The following is a 19,766-nucleotide window of genomic DNA, read 5'->3' on the forward strand; positions in this document are numbered from 1 at the left end:
AGCCGAGAGCCCCTCCCTCATGGAAGCCTCGCGGTGCTAGACAGCAGCACTCTCTCAGCCCAGCTCCAACTGGGGTTTTAATGTTAACTGCTCAATCCAGAGAGCAAATCCTCAACAAGCACACAGAGGTTTTTGGTGACAACTGACCTTGGGAAAGTCGGGGGACATATCTGTCTCAGGACAGGGAGCCCAGAGGATCAGGTGCTATCTCTGGCTGACAGGTGAAACTGGGAGCTTTTCTGTCCCTTTCTCTCTCTGTGGAGAAAACCTCAGCCATTTTCAGCCCACAGCGCTTAGCAGTAAAGACAGCCTCAGCCATTTCAAAATCAAAACACTTTGATCAGCAGAATCAAGAGAAATAAAGAACTTATTGTTATGTAGATGACCTCTCTGGAGGGGGCATAGCTTCCCAAGAGGAAAGGGAGGGGCCCAGCTCTACTGCCTCCTTTCCGGAACCAGAACCCAAAGGCTGGGGGAGGAGAGCCACAGGCCACACCCTCTTACACCAGCTGGTGACAGGCTGACAGGTGCACCTGCCAGACAGAAAAGCACAGGTGTATCAATCCTCTAAGAAAAACCATCAGGGAAACCAGATACTGAATATTTCCTCCTTCTGTGACCTGAGCCTGTTCTTGTCTAGGAAAACCTGATTGGGGTGGACTAGGAGGTCAGATGCCTAGACAACAGAAAACTACAACATATACTAAGAAAAACGAATCTATGGCCCAGTCAAAGGAACAAACGTACACTTCAACTGAGATACAGGAATTTAAACAACTAATGCTAAATCAATTCAAAAAGTTTAGAGAATATTTCGCAAAACGGATAGAGGCTGTAAAGAAAACACTGGGCATACATAAGGCAGAAATCGAAAATTCAAAAAAACTAGTAGAATCTATGGAAAGGAAAGGCACAACACAAGAGACAAAAGATGCAATGGAAACATACAACAGCATATCTCAAGAGGCAGAAGAAAACACTCAAGAACTGGAGAACAAAACACCTGAAAGCCTACACGTAAAGGAGCAGATGGAGAAAAGAATGAAAAAATATGAGCAACGTCTCCGGGAACTTAAGGATGAAACAAAGTACAAGAATGTAAGTATCATTGGTGTCCCAGAAGGAGAAGAGAAGAGAAAAGGGGCAGAGGCAATAATAGAGGAAATAATCAAAGAAAATTTCCCATCTTTTATGAAAGACATAAAATTACAGATCCAAGAAGTGCAGTGTACTCCAAACAGAATAGATCTGAATAGGCCTACACCAAGACACTTAATAATCAGATTATCAAATGTCAAAGACAAAAAGAGAATCCTGAAAGCAGCAAAAGAAAAGCAATCCATCATACACAAAGGAAGCTTAATAAGACAATGTGCAGATCTCTCGGCAGCAACCATGGAGGCAAGAAGGAAGTGGTGTGATATATTTAAGATACTGAAAGAGAAAAACTGCCAACCAAGAATCTTATATCCAGCAAAGCTGTCCTTCAAATATGAGGGAGAGCTCAAAATATTTTCTGACAAACAGACAATGAGAGACTTTGTGCACAAGACACCCATCCTACAGGAAATACTAAAGGGAGCACTACAGAGTGATAGAAGAAGACAGGAGTGCGTGGTTTGGAACACAATTTTGGGAGATGGTAGCACAGCAATGTAAGTACACCGAACAAAGATAACTATGAATACAGTTGAGAGAGGAAGGTTGGGAGTATATGAGACACCACAAGAAAGGAGGAAAGATAAAGAATGGGATTGTGTAACTTGGTGAAATCTAGACTGTTCAACAATTGTGATAAAATGTACAAATATGTTCTTTTACAAGGGAGAACAAGCTAAAGTCAACCTTGCAAGGTGTTAAAAATGGGGAGGCATTGGTGGAGGGATGCAATCAACATAAACTAGACACTGTAACTAACAGAATCATTGTATTATGCTTTCTTTAATGTAACAAAGGCAATATACCAAGGTAAATGCAGGTAAGAGGGGGGGATAGGAGAGGCATGTTAGACACTTGACATTGGTGGTGTTGTCTGACTCTTTACTTTGATTTAAGGTTACTTTTCCTTTTGCTACTTCCTAGCTGTCATTTTTTTCCTCTTTCTTTTGCCTCTCTACCTTCTTTGACTCTCCCTCCTGCCTTGTGGAAGAAATGCAGATGCCCTTATATAGATAGTGGTGAAGGTGGTGAACACATAAAGATGTGACCATACAGAGAACCATCGATTGTTTACTCAGGATGGAATGTATGGTGAGTGAACAAAACCATCTTCAAAAAGAAATGGGTTGATGACAAAACCTCAAGGGCAATATACTGAGTGAAATAAGCCAGACACATAAGGACAAATATTGCAGGGTCTCACTGATAAGAACTAATTATAATGTGTAAACTCATAGATATGAAATATAAGGTACCAAAATATAGGACGAGGCTTAAGAATGGGGAGCAGTTGCTTAGAATGAGCAGAATGTTCAACTAGGATGAACTTAAATGTTTGGACATGAACAGAGGTGTCGGTAGCAAGATGTGAGAATAACTAACAGTGCCAAATGGTGCGTGAATGAGGTGGAAAGGGGAAGCTCAGAGTCATATATGTCACCAGAAGGAAAGTTGGAGGTCAAAGGATGGGAATGTATAAAACTGAATCCTATGATGGGCAATGTCCATGATTAACTGTACAAATATTAGAAAACTCTTCCATGAACCAGAACAAATGTATGACAATACAACTAGAGGTCAATAATAGAGGGGCATATAGGGAAGAAAAATATACCTGTTGCAAACTATGTACTACAGTTAGTAGTATTTCAACATTCTTTCATAAACAGTAACAAACGTACTATACCAACACTACAAGTGAGCAATTGAGGGGGGTTGGTTAGGGATATGGGAGAATTCGAGTTTTTTTGTTTTTTTTTTTTTTTCATCTTTCACTTTATTTCTTGTCTGGAGTAATGAAAAGGTTCTAAAAATTGAACAAAAATTAAGTGCGGTGATGGATGCACAGCTGTATGAGGGTACCAGGGGCAACTAATTGTACACTTTGGATCTTTGGATAATTGTATGGTATCTGAACAATCCCAATAAAAATTAAAAAGAAAAAAAAAATTACCAGGCTTTTCAATAGCAATGCTTGAGTTTCTAAGAAAATGAGTGGCATATTTAAGATACTCAAGGGAAAGAAGTGAGAATCAATGATTTGAGATAAAGCCAAACCAATTCAAGTGTAAAGACCCACCAACATGCTGTTATTGATATGTAAGAATTCAGCATCTATTGTTTCCATGAGCTCTTCTGGAGCAATCTTCTAGAGAACAACTTTCATCCAACCAAAAAGTACTAGAGCATTAAATATAAAGTTAGTTTAAGAACTAAAATCAAATAATGGGTAAAAGGGAGAGCATATGGTATGTAACAGCTATATGCTCTGACACTGTAGAAATAGTAGAACTATTTTTAAAATAAAGGAAATGAGGAAAGCATGTGCAAAAATAATTTTCTTAAGTGTTTTCATAATCATGTTGGTAGGACAGTGTTGGTATTGTTATTCTTAATATGGTATTAAGAAACCAAGGCTGCTATATATGTTATTTTGGTTAAAGTAAATGAGTGATTATAGGATATTCTATTTTTATCATTCCGTGTGTTTTTGAAAACCAAGATTCTTGTTGCGGAAGAAAGATAGAGGTAAGATAGAAGAAGTTAAGTCAAAATTCTGTATGAATGTAGTCTGAATTCATAGGTATTTTCACACACACACACAGGCACTCGACATACACACACACACACACACACACTGAAATGACACAGAAACCATAAGCAATGAGCATCCCTAGGATCAATTTATAATCTTAAAATACTACTTCCCACTGAAAGATACCAGGACTTCTTGGATAAATGGTTGACCTAGATCTGGGGAAGAAATGTGCAAGGTAAAACCTGAAACATTTTGCCATACCAGATAGCAAAGAAGCTATCAAATGCTATTAGGGTCATGTCAAAAGGATTCAGAAGTCAACTCATAGAGGTTCACATTACCCAAATAGGAGATAATTTGAGCATCAATAAAAATAATAGCTTCAGTTGATTAAAGCACATCAATTATATGTAAATCCACACATTGATAATTACACTAAAAATAAAAGGTCACTTTAGACTCTTAAGTATGGTAGGTTAAAGATGGCCACAAATTCTTTGCTATTCCTTCCATTGAAAGGTGAAATCTAATTCCCCTCCCCTAGTTATGGGCTGGCTTTAGTGATTTGTTTGAGCAATAGAATGCAGTGGAAGTAACATTCTGGGACATCAAAGCCTAGGTCATAATAAGCATCACCCCTTAACACATAGTCCTCTTAAAATGTTCTCGCTGGGAGATAAGTGTGGCCACTTTGGGACAGTACCAGTTGACAGTCCTAGCTGAGCTAGTGTTCCAGTCATCCTCACCAAGTCATCAGATGTGTGAGTAAACCATCCTGGATCTCTCAAGCCAGCTCACATACCAATTGAATATCAAATGTGCCAGTTTGCAAGTATTATGTTCCCCAAAATGTCATTATCTTTGATGCAGTCTTGTGTGGGCAGAGGTATTAGTGTTGATTAGATCGTAATTCTTTGATTGAGTGTTTCCATGGAGATGTGACCCACCCAACTGTAGGTGATAACTCTGATTAGATAATTTCCATGGAGGCATGGCCCCACCCATTTAGCATGGGCCTTGATCAGTTCACTGGGGCCCTATAAAAGCTTAGACAGAAGGAGCGAGCTTGCTACAACCGAGGGATGCTTTGAAGAACACACAGGAGCTGAGAGAGGAACATCCTGGGAGAAAGCCATTAAGAAACCAGAACTCTGGAGCAGACACCAGCCACGTGCCTTCCCAGCTAACAGAGGTTTTCGGGACGTCACTGGCCATCCTCCAGTGAAGGTACCCAATTATTGATGCACTACCTTGGACACTTTATAGCCTTAAGATTGTAACTGTGGAACCAAATAAACCCCCTTTTATAAAAGCCAATCCATTTCTGGTGTTTTGAGAAAAGGCAGCATTAGCAAACCGGAATACCAAGTGACCTCAGTTGATGCCATATGGAGCAGAGGAATCACCCAGCCAAGTTCTGCTCCAATTTGACTTAAAAGATCATGGGATATAATAAAATAGTTTTTGTTTTAAGCCACTAAGTTCTAGAGCAGTTTGTTATACACCAATAGATAGCTAGAATATATCTTTATACCTGGAATCAGTGTTCTGCAGGAACAAAAACCTAAAACAGGTGACATTGGTTCAGGGACCAAGGGTGGGCAGAAGCTGGAAGGGCATGGAGAAGACTGGTAGTGAGGGCTGAAGGGCTCTGGGGAGACAGGTAGTGAGGGCTTGAAGAATAGTGAGGAAAATGTTAATGGAGGTTGGAAAAGGGGGGACATTTATTATATAGTGGTGAAAAAGTTTGACAGCACTGTGGTCTTCAATAACTTGGAAAACAGAAGAGAGGTGAACTAGAAAAGTAACTTCAGTTTTTTAGCCAATTTTAGAAGAAATAAAATGACCTAGGACTTTCTAGGTTTAAACAGTACTGTTTCTCATTCCCAATTTCTACCAGTAGAAGATTTCCAAAATTAGAAACGACTTCGGGGGCAAAGATCAAATCCACAGTCTACAAGTAAAGTATGGCCTCAGGGTAAAGATCTCAAATGTGGCTCTAAAACCTTTGTTGAGACCACATAAAGATTTGAGGGTGTGCCTATTAGAGCTTCTAAAACTAAAGGTGTACTTCTTAAACTCTCTCTGCTAGACAAGCAGTCCTCCAAAAATGTTAAAGATGTGCCTTGGAGATGCTTTTAACTAGATAATGGGCTTCTAAGAATCTTACAATTATTGTCCCATAGCACCAGACATTCAGTTCAAGGTTTAGAATGACATGTTCTGGAGTGAAATTTAGAGGTGGATTTTGTCAAATGAAGTGAATTATAATTGATACACAGGGAGTCTACAAAATTTTTAATTTATATACATTTGGACTAAAAGACACAAAGACAAAATAAAATGGAAAGACGAATTTGATTCTCAAAATTCTACCTTTAGGAAGCAGACTGGGAAGCCTGTTTCCATTGCAAACATGGAAAGGAAAAGGAAGAATGACTCAGATGGTGAAAACAAGAGCCCAGAGAAAAAGGCCATGGAGAATCATTTCCAGGGAGCAGGACTGGGACCTAATCAAGGAACTGGTGTTCAGAATTGTGATGGACCTTGAGCATTAGACTTCAGGCAGATGCTGTAATGGGATGAGATTTTGGGGAATTGGAAAAGTGATAACTAAATTTTGCACTTTTGAGGAATGTAAATATGTTGGGACAGAGAGCTACCCATAATAGATTAAATGTGGCCACAAATTCTTCTACTCCTCCCACTGAAAGGTGAAATCTAGTTTCCTTACCCATGAATCTGGGCTGGCTCTAGTGCCTTGCTTGACCAATAGAAGGCAGCAGAAGGGACATTTTAGGACCTCCAAGGCCAAGTCATGAGATGCCTTGTAGCTTCCACCTGGGCCCTTGGAACATTCTTTCTGTAGATCTAAGAAGCATGGAAGTCCAACTACCCTGAAAAATCCATGTTAGAGAGGCAACCTGTAGGCTGGTCTGTAGATATCTACCAGCTGGATGTCACGGAGTGGCCTCTGTTGATACTATATGGAGCAAAAGAATCACCCTGACCACAAAACCATGATATGCTAAAATTTTTCTTGGTTAAACAACTAAGTTTTGGGGTAGTTTGTCATGCAGCAATAGATAATCAGAATAATAGGGAACAAACTCATAGTCTTGAAACTGGCAAGAATGAATCAAATTCTTAAACTCCTTTCCCTATATGAACTTTACTACTGGGTAATCAAATGTTTGATGAGGTGAAGTGTCTCCATATGGAAATATTCCAGAGACTAAATAAAGAAGAAATGATTAATTAAACACCACCAGTTTGCCTACCCTAATGAATTAATGGATCTAGGCACAAAGCTTCAATGGGTAATAAAGAAAAACAAGCAAAAATTATGTGCCTCCAGATGGAAGAAGACATCAGAACCTAGAGTTTTGAAGAAAAAATCCTGAATCTGATCAAACCTTTATATTCAACTATAGCTCCAACTACCAATTTACAGGAAATACAGATGACAGAGAAACATATTAAACTATATCATTAGCATGCAATTGGCAAAATCCAGGCTGTGTAAAACTCTATAGATCAAACAATGCAGGTTGTTCCACAAATTGGGAGAATAAAAATGGTGCAGTTGGGAATAGATAAAACTAGAGTGGCAAAATATTGACAATTGTTGAAGCTGAGTATTGGATTCATGGGTATAGATTATTCTATATACTTTACTTTTGTGTATGATTAAAATTTTTATCATCTATAAAAGAAAATTAAAAATGTATCAAATAAAAAACAGTAAACTAAACATCCTGTATTTTTATTGGGTAATAAAATGATAAATAAATTCAATTAAAGGATTACAGGAAAGTCAGGATAGTGGGTACTATTAGTGAACAGAGAGCAGGTCATGATTGGATGAGAGCAGTGGGGGCTAACAATTATGACTTTATTGCAATTTTCTTTATCTATGTATTATTTTATAACTTTAAAAGAGATTTAAAAAGAATGAGGAATAATCCTGAACCATAGGGGTCAACATGTTTTTGAGATAGTAGACTGGCCAAAAATGTTAAATGGTACAAAGATGAATGATGAGACGACACCACATTTGGCTGATAATGCTCAAGATAGCACAGGGTAGCTGTTGGGAAGAAATCAGACGTAGAGACATGTTTCTAAAATGTGATCCTGGGATAACACTAATCAGAATCTCCTATGGAGTCATTTGAAATGCAAATTCATGAGCTTCAACCACTATTTCAGCAGTTTGGGGGGAAAGGCTAAAAAATTAGCATATATTTCCCAAGTGATTCTTATATGTAGGACTACCTATCGATAACTCCTTCAACATGGAGATTTAAGTGGTTGTTAAGGAAACAGAAAAGATGAATATAACTTAAATTCAAAAAGTTTGAATGCGAATAGAAAGAGGGGATGGAGAATCAATGAGAGGATAGTGAAATCAGGACAGCGTCATTTTTATAAGATGATATATATGAAAGTATTTGGTAGGAGATTAGAAGTGTCAGTAGAGAGAAAAAGCCTGCAAACATAAGCAAGAAAATCTTGAAGAAGGTATGGGGAAATGTAATCAAAAGCATGGGTTAATGAGGTTAGCCTTCTACCAAAGGAAAAATGAGTGAAGAGAGTAAAGACTAGAGATTTTGAAGCATAAGGAAGTCGTGTGATTTTTATGGCTATTACCTTCTGTTTTTCTGTACCATAAGAGGAAAGGCCATCCATAGAAAATGAAAGGGTAGGGAAGGAATTGCAGACTCCTTGAATTTGGGGAACTATAAAAAGGAGTCAAGAATGGATTGGAGACAAAGATTCCTATCTCATTCCGTTCTTTAAAAGATGGTAATGGTCCAAGTGAAGACACTGAAATTTCACAAGTATAAATTCTATAAAATAACCTACCCCATATGTACATCCATAAAAATGACACACACATCTCCATAATTTACACAGCCTCCAAGTCTATGAAATGACTCACATCCTTTCCACCAGATCCATGCACGATGGATTTGCCACAATTTTCCTCCATACGTTCTGGCCACCCTGTTTCTCACTGACCTCCAATTACACACCAACTTGGCATCTGTAGCTGAGTCAACACTGAGAGATAATTTATTTTTCCATACAAGGGGCATGCATTCATCCATATCCATTACACCTTTCTCGCATGCAAACTTCTGAAAATCTTTATTGGCGCATGGTACTAATTTTAACCCTGGACCCATAAAGCCTAGAAACACTTCAAAATCTTCTCAGTCCCCTCCCTGGAAGACCTCCACACACTGAGAGTTGGAGTTTTGCTTTGTTTCAGACAGATTTTACAAATTTCTTAACAGTTTTTGGGGGGATTTAATGTAAATCCTCCTAAAAAAATTTCCCATTTCTAAAGTAAAAAGGTACCATTTTCTTCCCTTTAGATTTAGGACTTCCAAATACATGTACATGGCTAGAATAACCTCTCTTTAGTCAAGAGCTCCCTAACTATTTTTAGCTTTTGCAGTCTTGCGATTCTTCACCCCTGCTCATTTTTTGAAACATTTTTGTTTTGCTTTCATCTGTGATACAGTGACAGTTGGAACCTAAAGCAGTATTCCAGGTTGGTCTGAGTTGCTTGTCACTTACACAGTCTTTCCTTTGGTCATTCAATTTTATGAGAATTTTAAATTTGGAAAATTTTAACAAGTTGACCTACAACAAAGGACAAATTGTTATAAATGGAGGATTTTCATAGTGAATTGTGCAATCTCTTTTGATTTTCTAGCTCCCTTTTTATATCCACAACCAAAAAGTTACTGGATCTGAAAATCTTGCGAAATTTTCCCAGTTAAATAACAGACATTTAGCAACAGTACAATAATATATAACAATCCTTTAAAAATAAAAGGCTTAAAACATCAACTGATTATAGTGAATATTTATGTACATTTGGAAGTAAACCCAATTTTATGCTCCTTCTTTCTCTCTACTGTTGAATTGCAATGTTGACATTTTTATTCTGCTATGTTAATTTTTTTCATACAATAAAAACTTTCCTTTGGTAAAATATTTTATTCCTGGAATTTTAGCTTGCTCTTGCCAGTGGATGGCTCCTTTAGGTATTTTGGCTGCATCCTCCATTTAACAGTATATGGATATTAAGATATAGAACATTAATATCTTAATAAACTAACGTCTAGAACCCTGATATCCACACAGATTGCACAGATGAAACTTCAGCTCAAATTTCACAGTTTCCACTATGGTTTGCATGTTTACATTTCACATGTAAACAGCTTACCACCCACATGACAATGATCATATCAGTGCAATATTAAATTTAGAATGTGTTCATAAGATCTTTTACCTAGCACTTTCTCAGACTCAAATAACAGAACTGCAGTCCCTTCATCCAAAACCTTCAAAATTCTATAAAATAATTAGAAAGATAAGAAAACATGTCAATGACAAATTATTCTCCACATCTACTCAAATATTCATGTAATTCAATCAAACCCATTGAAATCAATTAAGAGATATTTATTAAATGTTACAAATTTAGTAATAAAAACACAGCCCATACTCCCAAATAAAGTCCTTATAGAATCTGTATTACCATTGAATGATTCCTCCATCTTTTGGTAGCCTTTAATTTGGTAAAGATACAACTCAGTTGACCAACCTGTGTATGCAACTGTGAAGCAGATCTATAGTGGAAATCTTTAGTTTATGTCATTTCCAATGATATGATAATAAAAGCACCTCAATATTTATTTTGGGAACAGGCCTGCCAGATATGGTAATCAATCATTTTATAAAAGTTACTTTTCTTCTAATGAGTCTCACTGTTCTCAGATGTAAGATGAGGGAATTGGACTAGATGATGTCTAAGGCCTCTTCTAGCTATAAATTCATGAATTCTATCCTTTCACTGCTAAGAAGGAGGGTCATCTGGTCTAGACAGATACTGCTCTGATATGCATTGCTGGCATACCTGAGATACTAAATGGATTTTAGGACATTAGTGAAGGGCCTGTAACATGTGTGGTCAAGTTCTGCTGAGGCCACTAGTTGATCTGGGAGACCAAGTCCTTTTCTACTCAAAGGAATGTATAAGCTGGCACCAGTGGCAGTCTGCTCCCGAGAGCCTTGTTTGGTCTTGCACTCTTGGATCAGATTAACGTGAATAATGTGAATGGTATCTGAACTGTTGCAACCATTTTCCTCTCTCTCATATTCTTCCCTCAAGGATTACTTCCTCAAGAAAGGCTAAGCATCTCCATAAAGCCTCTCATGACCTCTCCATGCAGAGGTCCCTTCCTCTCTGGCTACTGTTCTAACTTGAATGCATCGGTGGCTACACTCATACTATATTATTATTATTTAAGTTTCTTCTCCTATTTTAAACCATGAGCTTCATCAGGGTAAGGATAATGACTTAATATTCTTTTTATCTAACAAAGAGTCTACCACATAAGAGGCATTCAATTAAAAGTAATATACAACATTTATAGAGTGTTTACAATATGTATAGAGTGACAGGCACTTTATAAATATTAACTTTTAACCCTTATACCAACTCTGAAGTATACACTATTATTATCATCACCATTTAAAGATGAATAAATTGAGACACAAGGTTGAGTAACTTGTTCAAGACTGCACTCAGCTAGCAGGTGGCAGAGCAAGAATATGAACCTAAAGTGTCTGGCTCTAGAATCTCCTACATTTATTATTATTAACTATCTAATTATTACATAATAATTTGTTACCATTCTACACCATTTCTCAAATTATTCTTCCCCTTCTTCTGAGACAATGTATAGTGTTTCCAGCATGAGCCTCCAGATGATATGTTGAGTTCTATGAAGTAAATTGTTTTTTGTTTTTTTTCGTGTTGTTCATTTTTGTTTGTTTTAAGCTTTAATTCCATTTGAGAGAGTTTAATGGGGTGGGGGCGGGGGTTGGAAACACGAGGAACAGATTTCGGGGTGTTTACCACCAGGAGAAAATTACCAGAAAGGCACAGTTGGCATCTTCCTCTATAATGAAAGTCTTCATAGAGTTGACAAGCATTAACAAGGTCCCATGTAGATATAATCCGGCATCTGAGATGCCATCTTTCAAATATTGTTACCGCTAAGGTATGGTCATTAGCTAGTTTGGGTTGATCCAGAACCTGATGGCCATTAACTACTCTGGAATGATCCAAACCTAAAATCAACAACCAGCAAGCTCCACCTCAATAAGATCTAAGTAGCAATCATAAATTCAAGTATTTTTAAGGGGCTTCTGCAGCTAACAAGTTTGAAGGACATATTGTCAGAAAAAACTTTATAAGGACAAGGGTAAAAGAAACACTCATTTCTCTCTTAACTATATTATAGGGAAACAACATAATCATGAGATTACTGCATCAGAGAGCAGTAGGGTATAGTGCAAACTATGGATAACTAAAGGGAGAAGTTGGTACACTGGTCCAGGCACTGGTTGCCAAATGTCTCAATTTTTCAAGGGAAGTCAGAAATCCAGATTTTAATTCCAAAATCTTCCAATTTTTAAAACATTAGCAAATAATTCATTTTTTTTTTTAAATGTGTTTAACCCCAGATATGCCAAACAAAACATATCCGCAGGTTAGATTTGGCCTATAACCCACCAGATTGCAACATCAGAATAATAGAGGCTCCAAGTTCGCCAACATTTAGAAAACAGGAAACAACTACATGGGTGCACATGATTCCGTGGGGTCAAAAATAAAAATGGAGTAGAATTCAGGAAGTTAGACAAGAGGCAAAGAGATCCTGAAGCCAGCAAGCCAGGAAGTTCAGGTAAAAACAATAATACCAGAAATCCAAACCACAGAGAGCAGCCTGAGCCAAGGGACATTTTATCCTTCAGAATCCTGACTTCTGGCTTTGAAATGAAGCTAGTAGTGGGTGCTGGCTATACCTGGAACCACAGTGCTCACAAGGAAGTGAATGCAGGTGCTTGGAGGAGGAAGCCCTCTCCCTGCAGGTGCGCAATGATCGCAGCTGGAGCAGTGACAGTCCAGCTGGTAATCCAGGGACTCCTTGCAGAAATGGTCCCTGAACTTTCCATTCTGAATTGGAAGCACACTTCAGAGATTAGAAGGTTAAGCGCTCCTATATTTCAGAGCCACCTTTGTCTGCAAGGGCTCCTCAAACGTTCCACAAAATCAACACATTTTGCTATGACACTAATGAACAACACTGGTCCCAAGTAACAACATTCAGGCTGATTCCTCAAATGTCAGTTTGAACAATCTGCCCTCTTTATTGTAGACCACCCAGTCTTCTCATAATGACTCTACATTGTCTCATTTATTTTCTCCATGGCAGCAGAGGCCCCAATTTCCTTAGTTAAATTTCATTCTCTCCCTTACATAACTGCTGCTTTATTTGTAATTCCCTGGCTCTCTATTAGTGAGCTCGAGATGATTTTTTTTTTCTCTAATCAACTGAGAAATATGGTAAAATTGATAAACTCTTATTCTTCTATGCTATTGAGAGAAAAATAAGGAGCAAAATAATGGGGAAAGAAAAAATTAATCAGGTACAAGAGATTAGAAGGGAAAGGAAGTAAACAAGCAAATGTCAAACATAGGAAGTTCGTGTCCTTTTAACTGAGTGTTATGAAAGAAACGGACAAGAAAATAGTCTTAATGAATTTACTCTATCACTTGGTATAGCCCATGTTATTGCATTATTGTAATGAAAAACACATCAGAATATGTCTAGACACATGACATACTCCTGGTAGAGAGTTCCCTGCACTTCAAAAAATTGTGGTTCAATTTCCCTTCTGGGAAACGCTCCAATGGCAACATTTCAGGTTTTTGAAAGGCTCTTCAGAATGACCGCCTAAGGGTAGGCCACCTCAAAAAGTAGACTTAAAGCACAAGGGCACTGTAAGGGCTGGCAGAGCTTTCCATGGGAAAATGGTCAGAACAGCATGGCCCCTCTATAGAAACCCCATGTACAATATTCCACTGATGGGTTCTACTACGTGCAGAGTAGCTGTGACAGTCTAAATAAAACACTGAAATAAACCTGTAAACAGAACAGAAGTAATGAAATACTTTGTTTTGGTGATTCTTTAGTTTTAACTATGTGTGGACTAAACAAACCCAATTGGTATGACTTTCACCAAAGTGTTGATTTAAACCAAAGTCTGTAGGCATTGGGAGTCAGGAAAGCAAAATGACATTACCACATTCCCTCCATGACACATTACCTATTATAGGATAAATGATGCTATGCCTGTGTTCTTACAGAAAATCCGTAATCTGAAGAGTAAGTCCTAAACTGCAGTCATCCTGCTTGGATTATAATTCTGGATGTGCCACTCAAACTCAAATCTTAAATTCCTGAGGTTGGCAAACCATGTGATCTCCTCTCTTATAATTGCAAAACAGAGACTGTAAAACAAAACAAAAAGGACTTTCTTCAGTCCAACTCCTAGAACACTCTGAGGTTTTATCACATAAGGTAAAATACAAGTTGAAGATCTGTAAAGTGGGAGAGGGGGTGCTTGCTTTCTGTACTCAACAGGTGAATTTGAGTGCATAACCTGCGCCCTGTACCACAACAGGTACCAGGGTGAAGACAAAATAAGTTGCAGACACTAGTCTTTAAGGAACCAACAATCAAGATTGGTAAAGAGGAATGATCCTCGGGAAATATTTAAGATGCATGACAAGCTTAAATATAATTAAATGTAAAATGTTGAGGGTTCAGATAAGCTATAGGCATTTGGTGAGTGGGATGGAGTAAGTGGCAGGCTATCTTAGAGGAGATGGAATTTAAGCTGAGACTTGAACCCTTAATAGGTCCAGAGAAAAACATACTGGAAGGGAAAAACATGACCTCAAAGTTACTACTTGAGGTAGGGGCAAGATGGCGGCATAGAGAGGAGTGGAAGCTAAGTAGTCCCCCTGGAACAACTACAAAAAACCAGAAACAACTAGTGAATCCAGAATAACTGTGGGGGGACAAACGAGACCATCCACTCATCATACACCAACCTGAATTGGAAGGAAAGTCCGAGAACACAGCATAAAATCTGTAAGTAAAACCTGCAGAACCAAGTCGTGAGAACCCCTCCCCCATAGCCGGAGCTGCAAAGCCTCATGGTGCCAGAGAGAAGCTCTCTCCCAGCAAGCGAATATAGCTCAGCTGAGCTCCAACTGGGGTTTTAAGTAGCAAGTGTGAACTGCTCACTACAGGTACACATCCCCAAAAAACAGACAGAGGCTTTGGGTGATGACTGACCTGGGAGAGCCGGAGGGTCACCTTGGACTGGGTCTGAAAGGGGCTATCTGTTTCTTTTTTGGCTTAGTGGAGAAAGCCCCAGTCATTTTCAGTTTCCAGGCCTGTGACACGGGGAAGGGTGGAGACAGCACAAGCAGAGAGGGAGACCATTGAAATGCTAATGACCTCCACCTGGGGGGTCTGTCTTCTCTAGGAGGAAAGGGGTGGGGCCCTTTCCATTCAGAACCAGACCCCAGAGCCTGGGGGAACACCACCATACCTCCTCACACCAGTCAAGAATTATAGGCTAACAAGCATCACCTGCTGGGCAGAAAAGCACAGTGACCCAAGGCATCAAAGGGTGGAGCAATTTTATAAGACACACCCTCAGGGAAACCAGATAGTGAATATTTCTTCCCTCTGGGACCTGAGCCTGTTCTGGTCTGGAAAAACCTGATTTGGATAACCAAGGAAACCATGCCTAGACAACAGAAAATTACAACCTACACTAAGAAAAACAAAGTTATGGCCCAGTCAAAGGAACAAACGTACACTTCAACTGAGATACAGGAATTTAAACAACTAATGCTAAATCAATTCAAAAAGTTTAGAGAAGATATTGCAAAAGAGATAGAGGCTGTAAAGGAAGCACTGGGCATGTATACGGCAGAAATCAAAAGTTCAAAAAAACAACTAGTAGAATCTATGGAAATGAAAGGCACAACACAAGAGATGAAAGACACAATGGAAACATACAACAGCAGATCTCAAGAGGCAGAAGAAAACACTCAGGAACTGGAGAACAAAACACCTGAAAGCCTACACGCAAAGGAGCAGATGGAGAAAAGAATGAAAAACCATGAGCAACGTCTCCGGGAACTCAAGGATGAAACAAAGTACAATAATGTACGTATCATTGGTGTCCCAGAAGGAGAAGAGAAGGGAAAGGGGGCAGAAGCAATAATAGAGGAAATAATAATGAAATTTCCCATCTCTTATGAAAGACATAAAATTACAGATCCAAGAAGCGCAGTGTACTCCAAACAGAAGAGATGTGAATAGGCCTACGCCAAGACACTTAATAATCAGATTATCAAATGTCAAAGACAAAGAGAGAATCCTGAAAGCAGCAAGAGAAAAGCAATCCATTACATACAAAGGAAGCTTAATAAGACTATGTGCGGATCTCTCAGCAGAAACCATGGAGGCAAGAAGGAAGTGGTGTGATATATTTAAGATACTGAAAGAGAAAAACCGCCAACCAAGAATCCTGTATCCAGCAAAGCTGTCCTTCAAATATGAGGGAGAGCTCAAAATATTTTCTGACAAACAGACAATGAGAGACTTTGTGAACAAGACATCTGTCCTACAGGAACTACTAAAGGGAGCACTACAGGGTGATAGAAGACAGGATTGCATGGTTTGGAACACAATTTTGGGAGATGGTAGCACAACAATGTAAGTACACTGAACAAAGGTAACTGTGAATAAGGTTGAGAGAGGAAGGTGGGGAGCATGTGAGACAACACAAGAAAGGAGGAAAGATAAAGACTGGGACTGTGTAACTTGGTGAAATCTAGAGTATTCAACAATTGTGATAAAATGTACAAATATGTTCTTTTACGAGGGAGAACAAGCAAATGTCAACCTTGCAAGGTGTTAAAAATGGGGAGGCATTGAGGGAGGGGTGCAATCAGCATAAACTAGAGACTGTAACTAATAGAATCATTGTATTATGCTTCCTTTAATGTAACAAAGGTGATATACCAAGGTGAATGCAGATAAGAGGGGGGGATAGGGGAGGCATGTTAGACACTTGACATTGATGGTATTGTCTGATTCTTTATTCTATTTTGATTTAAGGTTATTTTTCCTTTTGCTGCTTCCTAGCTGTCATTTTTTTTCCTCTTTCTTTTGCCTCTCTACCTTCTTTGACTCTCCCTCCTGCCTTGTGGAAGAAATGTAGATGCTCTTATATAGATAGTGGTGAAGGTGGTGAACACATAAATGTATGACCATGCAGAAAACCATCGATTATTTACTTGGGATGGAATGTATGGTGAGTGAACAAAACCATATTAAAAAAAAATGGGTTGATGACAAAACCTCAAGGGCAATAAACTGAGTGAAATAAGCCAGACACATAAGGACAATTATTGCAGGGTCTCATTGATAGGAACTAATTATAATATGTAAACTCATAGACATAAAATATAAGGCACCAAGATATAGGACGTGGCTTAAGAATGGGGAGTGGTTGCTTAGTATGAGCAGAATGTTCAACTAGGATGAACCTAAATGTTTGGAAATAAACAAAAGTGTAGGTAGCAAGATGTGAGAATAACTAACAGTGCCGAATGGCATGTGAATGAGGTGGAAACGGGAAGCTCAGAGTCATATATGTCAACAGAAGGAAAGTTGGAGGTCAAAAGATGGGAATGTATAAAACTGAATCCTATGGTGGGCAATGTCCATGATCAACTGTACAAATACTAGAAATCACTTCCATGAACCAGAACAAATGTATGACAATACAATTAGAAGTTAATAATAGAGGGGCATATAGGGAAGAACTATATACCTATTACAAACTATATACTACAGTTAGTAGTATTTCAACATTTTTTCATAAACAGTAACAAATGTACTATATCAATACTATGAGTCAACAATTGAGGGGGGTTGGTTAGGGATAGGGGAGGATTAGAGTTTTCTTTTCTTTTTTTCTTTTTTCATCTTTCACTTTATTTCTTGTCTGGAGTAATGAAAAGTTTCTAAAAATTGAACAAAAATTAAGTGTGATGGATGCACAGCTGTATGAGGGTATCCAGGGGCAAGTGATTGTACACTTTGGATCTTTGGATAATTGTATGGTATCTGAACAATCTCAATAAAAATGAAAAAAAAAAAAGTTACTACTTGTAGGACTTGTATGGTGGGAGGGGCAGAAGCAGCAATTACCATGGATTTTTGGAGACTCCAGCTTGACTGGCATTTATTGGAAAGGGGTAATCAGATGAATCAGTTACAATGAGGAAAATTCTGGAAACCTGAAAGTAGGCCTAGTAAAGTAAAATATCTCTTCAGAGAATACAGCCTTCGTTTTAACAGCTAACCCAAAAGAGGTTGGCCTTGCCCAAGAAGCAGGCCTTGCTTGCTGTGTTCACAACACACAATGGCCAACAACAATCAGGTCTTAAGGTGAGAATGTAAGACAAAGAGGTCTTTCCTGAAACCAACCCCACTCGTGCCATTGAGTGGCACTGCCTAAATTTTTCAGTTCCGGAGTTGGCTCAACTCTATCTGGAATCTTCTTGCTAGCCTGGATCTCTGAACAACTATGAATTGTAAATTTCCAAACATTCCAAAGTTTGCTTTTGGCTGGCTAGACTAACCAGATAATATCCCTTCAGGGCTCACAGTAACTCTACCACCATTGCTACCATCACCCCTGACACCCCACTCTATGAACTAACTTGCATGTGTCCTTGGTCTGCATCTGCACTAGTCATTCTGTCCCTTGGCCTATCTCGATTCTGGGTAGACAAAAAAGTCCTCTCAACCAATAGTTAATTAGACACCTACTTATGACAGACACTGTATTAAGCACTGGGGGCAAAAAGAAAAATAAAACATACCTGTCTTTAAAGAATACAGATCACTGGGAAGTTTGGATCTGCTTTCACTTATTCATTCAGCACACATCCATTAAGGGCCTATTATTTGCCAGCCACAATGCCCTGGGGATACAAAATGAATAAGATATGGCACCTGTTCTCAATGGATGTATGGTCTATTTGGAAAAGACAGACAGGAAAGCAAAACAAACCAATCACACAATAAAATATACATTTCATTGGGACCAAATAAAGTGAGGGTGAGGGAATACTTCCTTACACCTAAGGGGAGGAGTTGTGTTCAGGGAACTCTTTATGGAGGGGTGACACTTGGGCTTAGATTTGAAAGCTAAGGAGATGTCGAGAGGAAAAACAGGAGGAAAAAACTCAAAACACTCCATGTAGAGATTATAGCATGTGGGAATATGGTGGCCTAGGTTATTCAAACCCAATCCTGCCATTGAAAACTTGTTATCCAATTAACAATAAAAATTGTTATCCAATTAACAATGTTGGATAATGTATAAGAACACCTTAAAACCATTAAAAAGCTGACAAGAAAGTAGGGAATTACCAAACAAAATCTAAGTGAAGCGATTGCTAAGAGAGGTGAACAGAGCTCTGGAGACTTCTCTGCCCCAGGACATTTGCCACTTGGATGGGACTGAGGTTTTGTTTGCAGTAGTCCTAGGGAGAAGGGGAAAGAAATCAAAACTCAGGTCTTGCCCAAGGTGAGGAGACAAAAAGAAGAGCTTCAGTACATAAACTGTTTCCCCAAAAGGTGACCCCTTCAGTAAAAGTGAACTAGAAGTGAACTGACCCCATCCCATCCTCAATCCCAGGGTTATCTATTGTTGAGAACATGAGGGGAGGAAAGTCCATGATAAGTTGTAACTATAAGTCAGCCCTTGAGCAAATTTGCAGACCAAATTTACACCACTTTAAAAGAAAAGTATCATGGGCAAGAACCAGCAGAAATGGATCTTCTAAGACTTCAGATATTCAATCACTAGATATATATTAATAAAAATTATGCTTATTATATTTAAAGAAATAAAGAAAAAGCAGGATAAAATTTGCAAGGAAAAGGAATATATTAAAATGTGCCTAAGCAGATTTGAAAAGATTCAAAATTCTTTTAGAGTTGAAAATAAAATGAGTTTAACCTAAAATGGATGTTTTGGTACCAATTATAGCAAAGATCAGATCAGGCAAGAATCATTAAAGAATACTAAA

At 38.5% G+C, this 19,766-nt stretch overlaps 1 protein-coding gene across 7 annotated transcripts in view; it reads right to left on the bottom strand.

The window, feature by feature from the left end:
- The window catches only part of SLC25A21 (solute carrier family 25 member 21), a 489,133-nt gene that overhangs the window by 359,500 nt on the left and 109,867 nt on the right, over nucleotides 1–19,766 (bottom strand). The window contains exon 2 of one of the 7 annotated variants that reach the window (XM_037834866.1): nucleotides 18,552–18,653. The exons of the other annotated variants lie outside the window; for them this stretch is intronic. The gene's annotated coding sequence lies outside the window, so the exon portion shown is untranslated. The remainder of the gene's footprint in view (nucleotides 1–18,551; nucleotides 18,654–19,766) is intronic. 7 annotated transcript variants of the gene reach the window in all.

Source organism: Choloepus didactylus, chromosome 4 (genome assembly GCF_015220235.1).
Source record: "Choloepus didactylus isolate mChoDid1 chromosome 4, mChoDid1.pri, whole genome shotgun sequence".
Taxonomy (NCBI): Eukaryota; Metazoa; Chordata; class Mammalia; order Pilosa; family Megalonychidae; genus Choloepus; species Choloepus didactylus.